This window comes from Myotis brandtii, unplaced genomic scaffold (assembly GCF_000412655.1).
Source record: "Myotis brandtii unplaced genomic scaffold, ASM41265v1 scaffold58, whole genome shotgun sequence".
Classification (NCBI taxonomy): Eukaryota; Metazoa; Chordata; class Mammalia; order Chiroptera; family Vespertilionidae; genus Myotis; species Myotis brandtii.
Window position 1 is genome coordinate 718,851 of NW_005370176.1, and position 10,037 is coordinate 728,887.

Genomic DNA, 10,037 nt, shown 5'->3' on the forward strand with positions numbered 1-10,037 from the left:
TGGGTTTTTTTAGCTTCTATATTTGCAACATAGTACATAGTTGCTTAGAGTTGCAGCTGAGAGGCCGGCAAGTCAGGCAGGGAACGTTGGAGTCCGCAGTCACTGGAGCAAGCAAGCCTCCCTGTTCGCTTCAGTGCATGGCTGCCGGCCGCCATCTTGGCTGACAGTTAATTTGCATAAGGATATGCTGATTAGCCAATGGGAAGGGTAGTAGTCGTACCATGTTTCTCTCTTATTAGTGTAGGCTAGAGGACTGATGCACAAAATTCATGCACTGGGGGTGGGATGGGGTCCCCTTAGCCTGGCCTGTGCCCTCTTGCAGCCCGGGACCCCTTGGGGGATGTCTTACTGCTAGCTTAGGCCCAATCCCCATCAGGACTAAGCCGGCAGTCAGACATCCCTTTCGCAGTCTGGGGCTCTCGCAGTCCGGGACCCCTCTCTCCTTACCGCTCAACTGCAGTGGAGGCAGGAGAGGCTGCCGCCACCTTTGTGCTCGCCAGCCGTGAGTCCAGCTTCTGGCTGAGTAGTGCTCCCCCTGTGGGAGTGCACTGACCACCAGGGGGCAGCTCTTGCATTGAGCATCTGCTCCCTGGTGGTCAGTACACATCATAGCGACCGGTTGTTCAACCATTTGGTTGATTTGCGTATTAGGGTTTTATTATATAGGATATATTAACATGGCCTGGCCAGCGTGGTAGAGTGGTTGAGTGTCAACTTTTGAACTGGGAGGTCACGGTTCAATTCCTGGTCGAGGCACGTGCCTGGTTGCAGGCTCCATCCCCAGTGTGGGGCATGCAGTAGGCAGCCAATCAATGATTCTCTCTCATGATTGATGTTTCTATCTCTCTCTCCCTCTCCCTTCCTCTCTGAAATAAATAAAAATATTTAAATATCTATATCTATATATATATATATATATTAACATGTAACAGGTATATTATTAAATTATACAAGAGTAATATGCAAATTAACCATCACTCCCTCATAAAGATGGCGGCGGCCACGGAGCTGGAGCGAGCAGGAGGCTTGGGTTGCCCCCGGCGATGGAGGAAGCCAAGCTTCCCGCCTTCCCTGGCCGGCACTGGGCTCCACTCAAGGCTACAAAGTTTCAATTATAGAAGATAAATAAATCCCAGATACCTGCTTCCAGCTGGCATGGCCTCCGCTCAAGGAGGGGCTGGGAACCTGGGTTGGGCAACCCAGGCTTTGAACCGGACCAAGGCTACAAAGTTTCATGGCCAGCCTGAAAAGGGCCATCAGCCCCTCACCCAGGCTGGCCACACTCCCATGGGGTGAGGATCCCCACTGGGGGGCTTGACCAGCCTGCAAACAGCCATCAGCTCCTCACCCAGGCTGGCCAGGCACCCCAGTGGGGACCCCCAACCTGAAGGGGGTGTGGCCAGCCTGAAAACAGCCCTCAGCCCCTCACCCAGGCTGGCTAGGCACACCAGCGGGACCCCCCCTACCCTGAAGGGGCTGTGGCCAGCCTGCAAACAGCCATCAGCCCCTCACCCAGGCTGGCCACACCCCCATGGGGTGAGGATCCCTGTTGGGGGCTTGGCCAGCCCTCAGCGCCTCACCCAGGCTGGACAGGCACCCCAGCGGGAACGCCCCCCCCCCCCCCGAAGGGGCTGTGGCCAGCCTGAAAACGGCCCTCAGCCCCTCACCCAGGCTGGCCACACTCCTATGGGTTGGGGGTTCCTACTGGGGTCCCCACTGGGGGCTTGACCAGCCTGCAAACAGCCATCAGCCCCTCATCCAGGCTGGCCACACTCCCATGGGGTCAGGTGTCAGGGCCAGCCTGACAAGGTTGAGCCGTGCTGAGGCAGGGAGGTGGGAATTGAGAAAAGAAAGAAAGACAGGAAAGCGGGATCGGGAGGACTCCAGTTCTCGAGGAATTGAAGCGAGTTTATTAGCTATACAATCCTATTTATACACAACACACTGAATAGGAGGTCTGTCAAGAGGAATGTATTCTTTGTTCCTCTTAATCTCTAAGGGAGAGACACAGCAGAAGGACAAGTTCTCAGTACAGCATATCTCAGTAAATAGTTACAGACTTCTTGGTAAGCCATGAAAGGCTGTTCTCATTCTACTTAAATAGTTACAGACTTCTTGGTAAGCTATGAAAGACTGTTCTCATTCTACTGATAATCGCCATCCAGACAAGTCTGGGAAAACTGTGTGGGTAAGGGTCCCAGCCTTGCTAGCCCCTTCAGGTGCAAGGACCTTGCCAGCTTACATCTGGCCCCCAACAGTCAGGGTCCCTACTGGGTTCCCCACTGAGGGGCTTGACCAGCCTGAAAACAGCCATCAGCCCCTCACCCAGGGTGGCCAGGCACCCCAGCGGGACCCCCATCCTGATTCGGGACACCCTTCAGGGCAAACCAGCCGGCCCCCACCCTTGCACCAGGCCTCTATCCTATATAATAAAAGGGTAATATGCAAATTGACCCTGCCAGCAGAATGACTGGGAATGACTGGTCACTATGACACACACTGACCACCAGGGGTTAGACGCTCAATGCAGGAGCTGCCCTCTGGTGGTCAGTGTGCTCCCACAAGGGGAGCTCTGCTCAGCCACAAGCCCGGCTGCCAGCTGCCAGCACAGCGGTGGTGGCAGGAGCCTCTCCTGCCTCCTCAGCAGCACTAAGGATGTCTGACTGCAGCTTAGGCCTGCTCCCCGCTGGCAACTGGATATCCCCCGAGGGCTCCCAGGCTGCCAGAGGGATGTCTGACTGCCAGCTTAGGCCCAATCCCCCGGGGAGCGGGCCTAAGCCAGCAGGTGGACATCCCCGGAGGGGTTCCAGACTGCGAGAGGGCACAGGCCGGGCTGAGGGACCCCCCGAGTGCACAAATTTTTGTGCACCGGGCCTCTAGTTATTAAATAAATGGTTTAAATTTTTCTCACTTTTAATATGGTGTCAGCAAATATAATTTCCATAGGCAAAAGCTCTAATTTTAAGAGTGTAAAGGAATGGTGAGACCAAAAACCACTGCTATATACCACACTACCTGTCATTATTTCTGACAGAGGGCAGCTGTGAGACTTGGCTATCCATGGGAAGCAGCTGTAGGTATCTATCAGTTAAGAGAAGTTATTGTGGGTTGAGATAGTTAATACTAAGTCAGCAATTCCTAATGCCAGTTATGTACTGGTCTTAGTACCTGACATACATAGCTTTTATTGGTAGGCAGCAAAATGAGAAAAATTAAATTTTTTTCATAAAGCTAGATATAAATATAGTCAGTATGAAGAACTGCTTTTTAATTGTGTCCGTGTCTTTTATACTTCTTTGATGTAAGCATGGCCTTTATGAAATGATGGGAGAACAGGTGTTAGTTGTAAATTTATTCCTGTTTTAATGTCCTTATGTGTTCCTAGTTAGCAATCCTGTTCCAGTCCTCCAAATTGTTTTGTAAGACATATTGTTCCAGGGAAGGAATTAGAATCTAACATTTTGAAGGTAGGGAGTAAAGGTGAGTACATTCTAGGTCCAGATATGAGAGCCAAGTCAAGGTCCAGGAGGTCAGCAAAGGTTGGTTTAGGAGGCAAGTAGACACCAGTGCTAGGAAGGAGCAAATGCATCACCAAGAGAGTTGGTATCTTTGGTCTTGTGACAATGATTCTCAACCCAGTTGCACACAAAGATTGTTTGGATCACTTTTAAGAAAACACCAATAACCAGACCCCATCCTCAGAGATTATGATTTAATGAGCCTGCAGTGGGACCTGGGCATAGTATCTTTTTGAAAAATCTCATCAGGTGGAGCTATGATTGAGAACCACTGTCCTGGGGCCGTTGTTTGATCTGATAACCCGTGCTTTATGTTCATAATGTGTGGGGCACGCAAAAGCTGACAGAGCCCCGTTGGTGCCAGGACAAGGACCAGTCTTCCTAGGAAGATTGCTATTTTCCTAAACCATAGTCATATCAATATAGTTATTTAATGAAACTTACAACAAAAGTAAGTAAACACTTCTTTGCAAATATGACTCTCTCTTGTCAAACTGTGCCATCTGTTGACCTTGAGACTTGACACAAATTTTTACTTGTAAGAAGAGCCAAAATTATATTTTTTCCTCTCTGATCTCTTCTTATTTATAAAGATTTCAGAGGAAAAGCCTCCCTTTTTAGTTATCCAAAGAAGTAATAGAGTATAAATTCGTAATTGGCAAAAAGATTTCACCTCATTTTCTTTTCTGTTGGAATCTCTGAAGTTCTTCCTTGTACTCTGGGTTCTGGAAATCTAGTTTTGTGACTGACCTATGTGTCCAGTACAACAAGTAGCTTGTTTCCTTTTTGAAAAGTATTGAGTCAAAAGTAACAGCATTAAAAACATAAATTTAGGTAGCAAATAGTAAGTTGTTAGTGTATTTTAAAACAGAAAATTGGCTATATAAAACTTATAAGTACAATAAGTTACATTTTAAATAATTCTTTTTTAATTTTAGGAAAGCAGAACTAGAAGAGACTGTGAGAAAGAAGATTGAGTTTGAGAGAAAAGCTCTGCATATTGTTGAACAGCTTTTGGAAGAGAATATTACAGAAGAATTCTTAATGGAGTGTGTATGTAGTCACAAATTTGCTCACTACAGCGATGTCGTGGATGAACGTTCTATTATCAAGCTCTGTGGTTATCCCTTATGTCACAAGAAGCTAGGAATTGTAAGTAATTTTAAAATATATAGACTTTCAATTTTTATATTTAATGAAGTTCTTTGTAGAAAGAACAAGAAACTTAGGTTATAAACTAATCACATGATATATAGATAATTTGTAACATAAGTTCAAGTTTATTACTTGAATTCTTTTGTAAGCCATACTTTTTTTCTTTAGGTACCAAAACAGAAATATAAAATTTCTACCAAAACCAATAAAGTCTATGATATTACTGAAAGAAAGGTAAGTTTAAAGTTTATTTTCAACTTAGCACTTAATTTTTAATCTTATACTAAATGAAATTCTAAAAACAACTGTTTAGCCCTAGCTGATTTGGCTCAGTGGATAGTGTGTCAGCCTGCTGACTGACTGAAGGGTCCCGGGTTTGATTCTGGTCAAGCGCAGGTACTAAACAGACGAGTACCTTGAAACAGGAAGATGCTTCTAAAAGGAAAGCAGAACTAGAAGAGACTGTGAGAAAGAAGATTGAGTTTGAGAGAAAAGCTCTGCATATTGTTGAACAGCTTTTAGAAGAGAATATTACAGAAGAATTCTTAATGGAGTGTGGGAAGTGTATCACACCTGCTCACTACAGCGATGTCGTGGAAGAGAATATTACAGAAGAATTCTTAATGGAGTGTGTATGTAGTCACAAATTATTATTTTTGTAGTAGAAAATTTTTAAATATGTGCAACATGAAACTTGCATTATTGAAATCTTTGAATCTGTTCTTAGTCACCACATGCAGGTAACATGCTATATAATTTGTGCATTAAAAAATAATCACATGTATTTCTTTTATAATGACTTTAAATGCACTAATGAAAAATAACATAAATATTTCACCCCTTAGTAGTAATTGTTTTAACCACTCTGCTATTCTCATTTTATTTTCATCATTTGCACTAATGATTCCAATGTCATTTTCCATGTTCTGTATGTTGTCCTATTTTAGTAACAGAAGATTATATTTGTTAATGTAATTCCATTAATTTGGATATTTTAAAACCTCAAATATAGGTCCTTTATGATTTAACACTTAACAAGAAAATTATCTGCATTTTTGCTTGCTTGTTTTCTTTAATGGCTCTATTATATGAAATTTTTGAATGGAAATTTATATTATGTCCTCATAATCCTTAAGAGAAAAAAAGAAATGGAAAATTAAAACTCAGAGCTTCTATTGCAAAAGTAATTTTTAGATTTTTCTAAAGAGGAATATAAATGTGATAAATTTAATTGATACAGGTAACTGCATAAAAATCTGTGTACCATGATGACTATAAATACAAACATAAACCAGAAATGCTTCATTTGAAATAAGTACCTTATAGTACTCTCAATAAAAAACTGTTCAGTCCCTGCTAATACAGAAAAACTTTTTCAAAAATAATCTCAAGAAGTGAAATTATTTGAAGAGGAAGATGCCAATGGAAAAAAATTTGGTGTTAGCTTATAACTATCACTTCAGCATTCTCTGGTACAGTTTTTCAGAAGCTGGAAGATTTTGCACAAAAATTTGGTCAGGAGTCACTTTGACCTTTGTTATACTTTATTTTTTTAGATTGTGCTTTAAAAATAGGTAAAATTATATCTTGTTATTTTATGTGCTTTATTTTTTTAATAATAATTTTTTAAAATAAAATGTACTATCAGTATTTTGCTTTGGTATAACACTCACTATAACACCATCTCTTCCTCCCGCCTCAGAATTATTTCATGAACTATATAATCTACAAAGATGCATAGTCTACTGTGGCAGAACTTTTTTTGTTTTTTGAGTACTTACTATATGTTGAGCACTCTTCTAAGTTCTTTTTCTGTATTTTTTCCTCTGATTCTAACATCAAACCTATGAGACAGGTAGTGTTATTATCTTAGTATTTTCAGATGACATTTATGGGGCCTAGAGAGCTGATAGGAACTTTTTCCAATAATCTGGGATTGTGGGATGCCCCTTTTATTTCATTACAGGGGAAGTGTATCACACCTGCTCACTACAGCGATGTCGTGGATGAACGTTCTATTATCAAGCTCTGTGGTTATCCCTTATGTCACAAGAAGCTAGGAATTGTAAGTAATTTTAAAATATATAGACTTTCAATTTTTATATTTAATGAAGTTCTTTGTAGAAAGAACAAGAAACTGAGGTTATAAACTAATCACATGATATATAGATAATTTGTAACATAAGTTCAAGTTTATTACTTGAATTCTTTTGTAAGCCATACTTTTTTTCTTTAGGTACCAAAACAGAAATATAAAATTTCTACCAAAACCAATAAAGTCTATGATATTACTGAAAGAAAGGTAAGTTTAAAGTTTATTTTCAACTTAGCACTTAATTTTTAATCTTATACTAAATGAAATTCTAAAAACAACTGTTTAGCCCTAGCTGATTTGGCTCAGTGGATAGTGTGTCAGCCTGCTGACTGACTGAAGGGTCCCGGGTTTGATTCTGGTCAAGGGCATATACCTTGATGGCAAGCTCAATCTGCCAATCGATATGTCTTTTTCACATCCATGTTTCTCTCTGTCTCTCCCCCCCTTCCGCTCTCTCTAAAAAAATCAATGGAAAAATATCCTCAGGTGAGGATTAACAAAAAAACAAAACAACAACAAAACACACACACAACTGTTTAAAAATTTTGCCTTTTAGAAAATAGTCACATTAAAAGTTTTTCATTTATAGATATTTCATTTAAGGTGTTATAAAAAACTCTTTGCTTATTCTTTAATTAATCTTTAAACATTTAAAAGTTAAAAGTGTTTGTTGGAATAAATTCAGGCAAGTAAATCATGGAACAGAATAGAGAAGAAGAAACAGACTCACCACTTATGTGGACACGTGATATATGACTACGGCAATATTAAAGATTGGTGAAGAAAGGATGGATTACTCTATAAATAGCACTGGCACAATTAGTTACCCATATGTAAGAAATAAAAATTGACCTTTATGTCAGTGTACATACAAAGATCAATGTTAGGTTAATTAAGGACCTAAGTGTAAAAGACAAACCTTTGGAAAGACATATGGGAAAATCCTATATAATAAAAGGCTAATATGCAAATCGACCGAATGGCCAAACGACCGGTCACTATGAGCTGTCCCCTAGTGGTCAGTGCGCTCCCACAGGGGGAGCACTGCTCAGCCAGAAGCTGGGTTCATGGCTGCCCTAAGCTGGCAGTCGGACATCCCCTGAGGGCTCCCAGACTACGAGAGGGCGCAGGCTGGGCTGAGGGACCCCCCCCCAGTGCACAAATCTCGTGCACCGGGCCTCTAGTACTTTTATAAACTTGCACTAGAGAGAATTTTTTAAGTAAGATAAAAATTATAGACTATGCCCTGGCTGGTGTGGTTCAGTTGGTTGGAGCATCATCCTGTACACCGAAAGATCACGGGTTTAATTCCAGGTCAAGGCACATACCCAGGTTGTGGGTTTAATCCCCAGTCAGGTGCCTGTGGGAAGCAGCCGATCGATGTTTCATTCTCACATTGATGTTTCTCTCTCAAATCAATAGAAGCATGTCCTCCAGTGAGGATTAAAAGTAAATAAGTTATAGACTATAGAGGAAAAAGTGATAAATTTTTCTACATTGAAATTTAAAATGTTTGCTTCTTAGAAGTTTCCAAAAAAGAGTGAAAAGATAAGCTCCAAATCAGGAGTTATATTTCTGCCATATCTGATCACAGATTCATAACCAAAAAATATAATCTATCAGAAAAAGACAAACAACCTGATAGAAAAATGTTCTGAAAGAAACTTGAATGGTTAATAAATGTATGAAAAGGTGCTCAGTCTTATCAGTAACCAGGAACATAGCAAATGAAAACACATTGAGTTATGTATTCACAGCCTCAAAAGTGACAAAATTATAAAAATCTGACAATATTAATAACTGTATTCTGCTGATAAAATAAAAATTGGTACGACCTCTGAGAAACTGTTAGGAATTATCTAATAAAGTCAAATTTTCATGCTCTTTATGGCCAAGCCTTTCTATTCTTTGGTATATATCCAAAGGAAATTCTTCCTCAAGTATATAGGGTGTCCCCCCAAAAATATATATATACTTTGAATAATTATAAAAGCAGTGTTTATTAAAATACACTTCATTTTCAAAATTGAGCTATTAGTTGATAAAGTGTGTATACATATTTTGGGACACTCTGTATGTGTATATGAATGTTCCTACATGGATAAACAAAATATTACATATGCATAAAATGGAATATTATTCCCCTTAAAAAGTTAAAAAGGAAGGAAATTCTGACACATGCTACATCATGGATGAAATTTAAAGACATGCTAAGTGAAGCAGGCCAGCACAAAAGGACAAATACCTGATTTCACTTATATGAGGTAACTAGAGTAATCAAATTCATAGAGGGGGAGTAGAATGGTGATTGTCAGAGGAGGCAGAAATGGGGAATTGTTTAATGGGTGTAGAGCAGGGGTGGGCAAACTTTTTGACTCGAGGGCCACAGTGGGTTCTTAAACTGGACCGGAGTGCCGGAACAAAAGCATGGATGGAGTGTTTGTGTGAACTAATATAAATTCAAAGTAAACATCATTACATAAAAGGGTACGGTCTCTTTTTTTTTAGTTTTATTCATTTCAGACGGGCCGTATCCGGCCCACGGGCCGTAGTTTGCCCACGGCTGGTGTAGAGTTTCAGTTTTGCAGGATGAAGAGAGTTCTGGTGATGGATGGTGGCAATGATTGCACAACAGTGAGAAAGTTACTTAATGTCACTGAACTACACACTTAAAAAAATGATTAAGATGGTAAATTTGGCATATTTTACTACATTTTTTAATTGTAAAATTTGAAAAAAAAAAGTTCATAGTAATACTGTAGTGATAGCAAAAACATTAGAAACAACTCAATTGTCCATAAATAATAAAAGGTAGAGTACTTACATAGTGTAACTGAATAAGCTACAATTTCGTGAAAGAATCTCAAAAAACATAATGTGAAATACAAAATGGCAAGAATACGTCCAGCCGGTGTGGCTCAGTGGTTGAACGTTGACTCATGAACCAGGTGGTCACAGTTTGGTTCTTGGTCAGGGCACATGCCCGGGTTGCAGGCTTGATAGGGGAGTGGGCCTAACCCAGCAGTTGGACATCCTTAGTGCTGCTGCAGAGGCAAGAGAGGCTCCCGCCACCGCCACCGCGCTCGCCAACCATGAGCTTGGCTTCTGGCTAAGTGGTGCTCCCCCTGTGGGTGTGCACTGACCACCAGCGGGCAGCTCCTGCATTGAGTGTCTGCCCCGAACACATTAAAAAAATGACAAGAATATATAACAATATGATTCCATTTAGGCAAAGTTTAAAAGTAGGCAAAACTGACAGATTTTATAAG

General features: G+C 40.8%; 1 protein-coding gene across 1 annotated transcript in view; it reads left to right on the forward strand.

Annotated features, from left to right (window-relative positions):
• The first annotated feature begins 4,596 nt into the window (after positions 1-4,596).
• Positions 4,597-10,037, forward strand: part of RPAP2 (RNA polymerase II associated protein 2) — a 105,248-nt gene continuing 99,807 nt past the window's right edge. The window contains exons 1-4 of the mRNA XM_014550046.1: positions 4,597-4,670; positions 4,842-4,907; positions 6,640-6,738; positions 6,910-6,975. The gene's annotated coding sequence lies outside the window, so the exon portion shown is untranslated. The remainder of the gene's footprint in view (positions 4,671-4,841; positions 4,908-6,639; positions 6,739-6,909; positions 6,976-10,037) is intronic.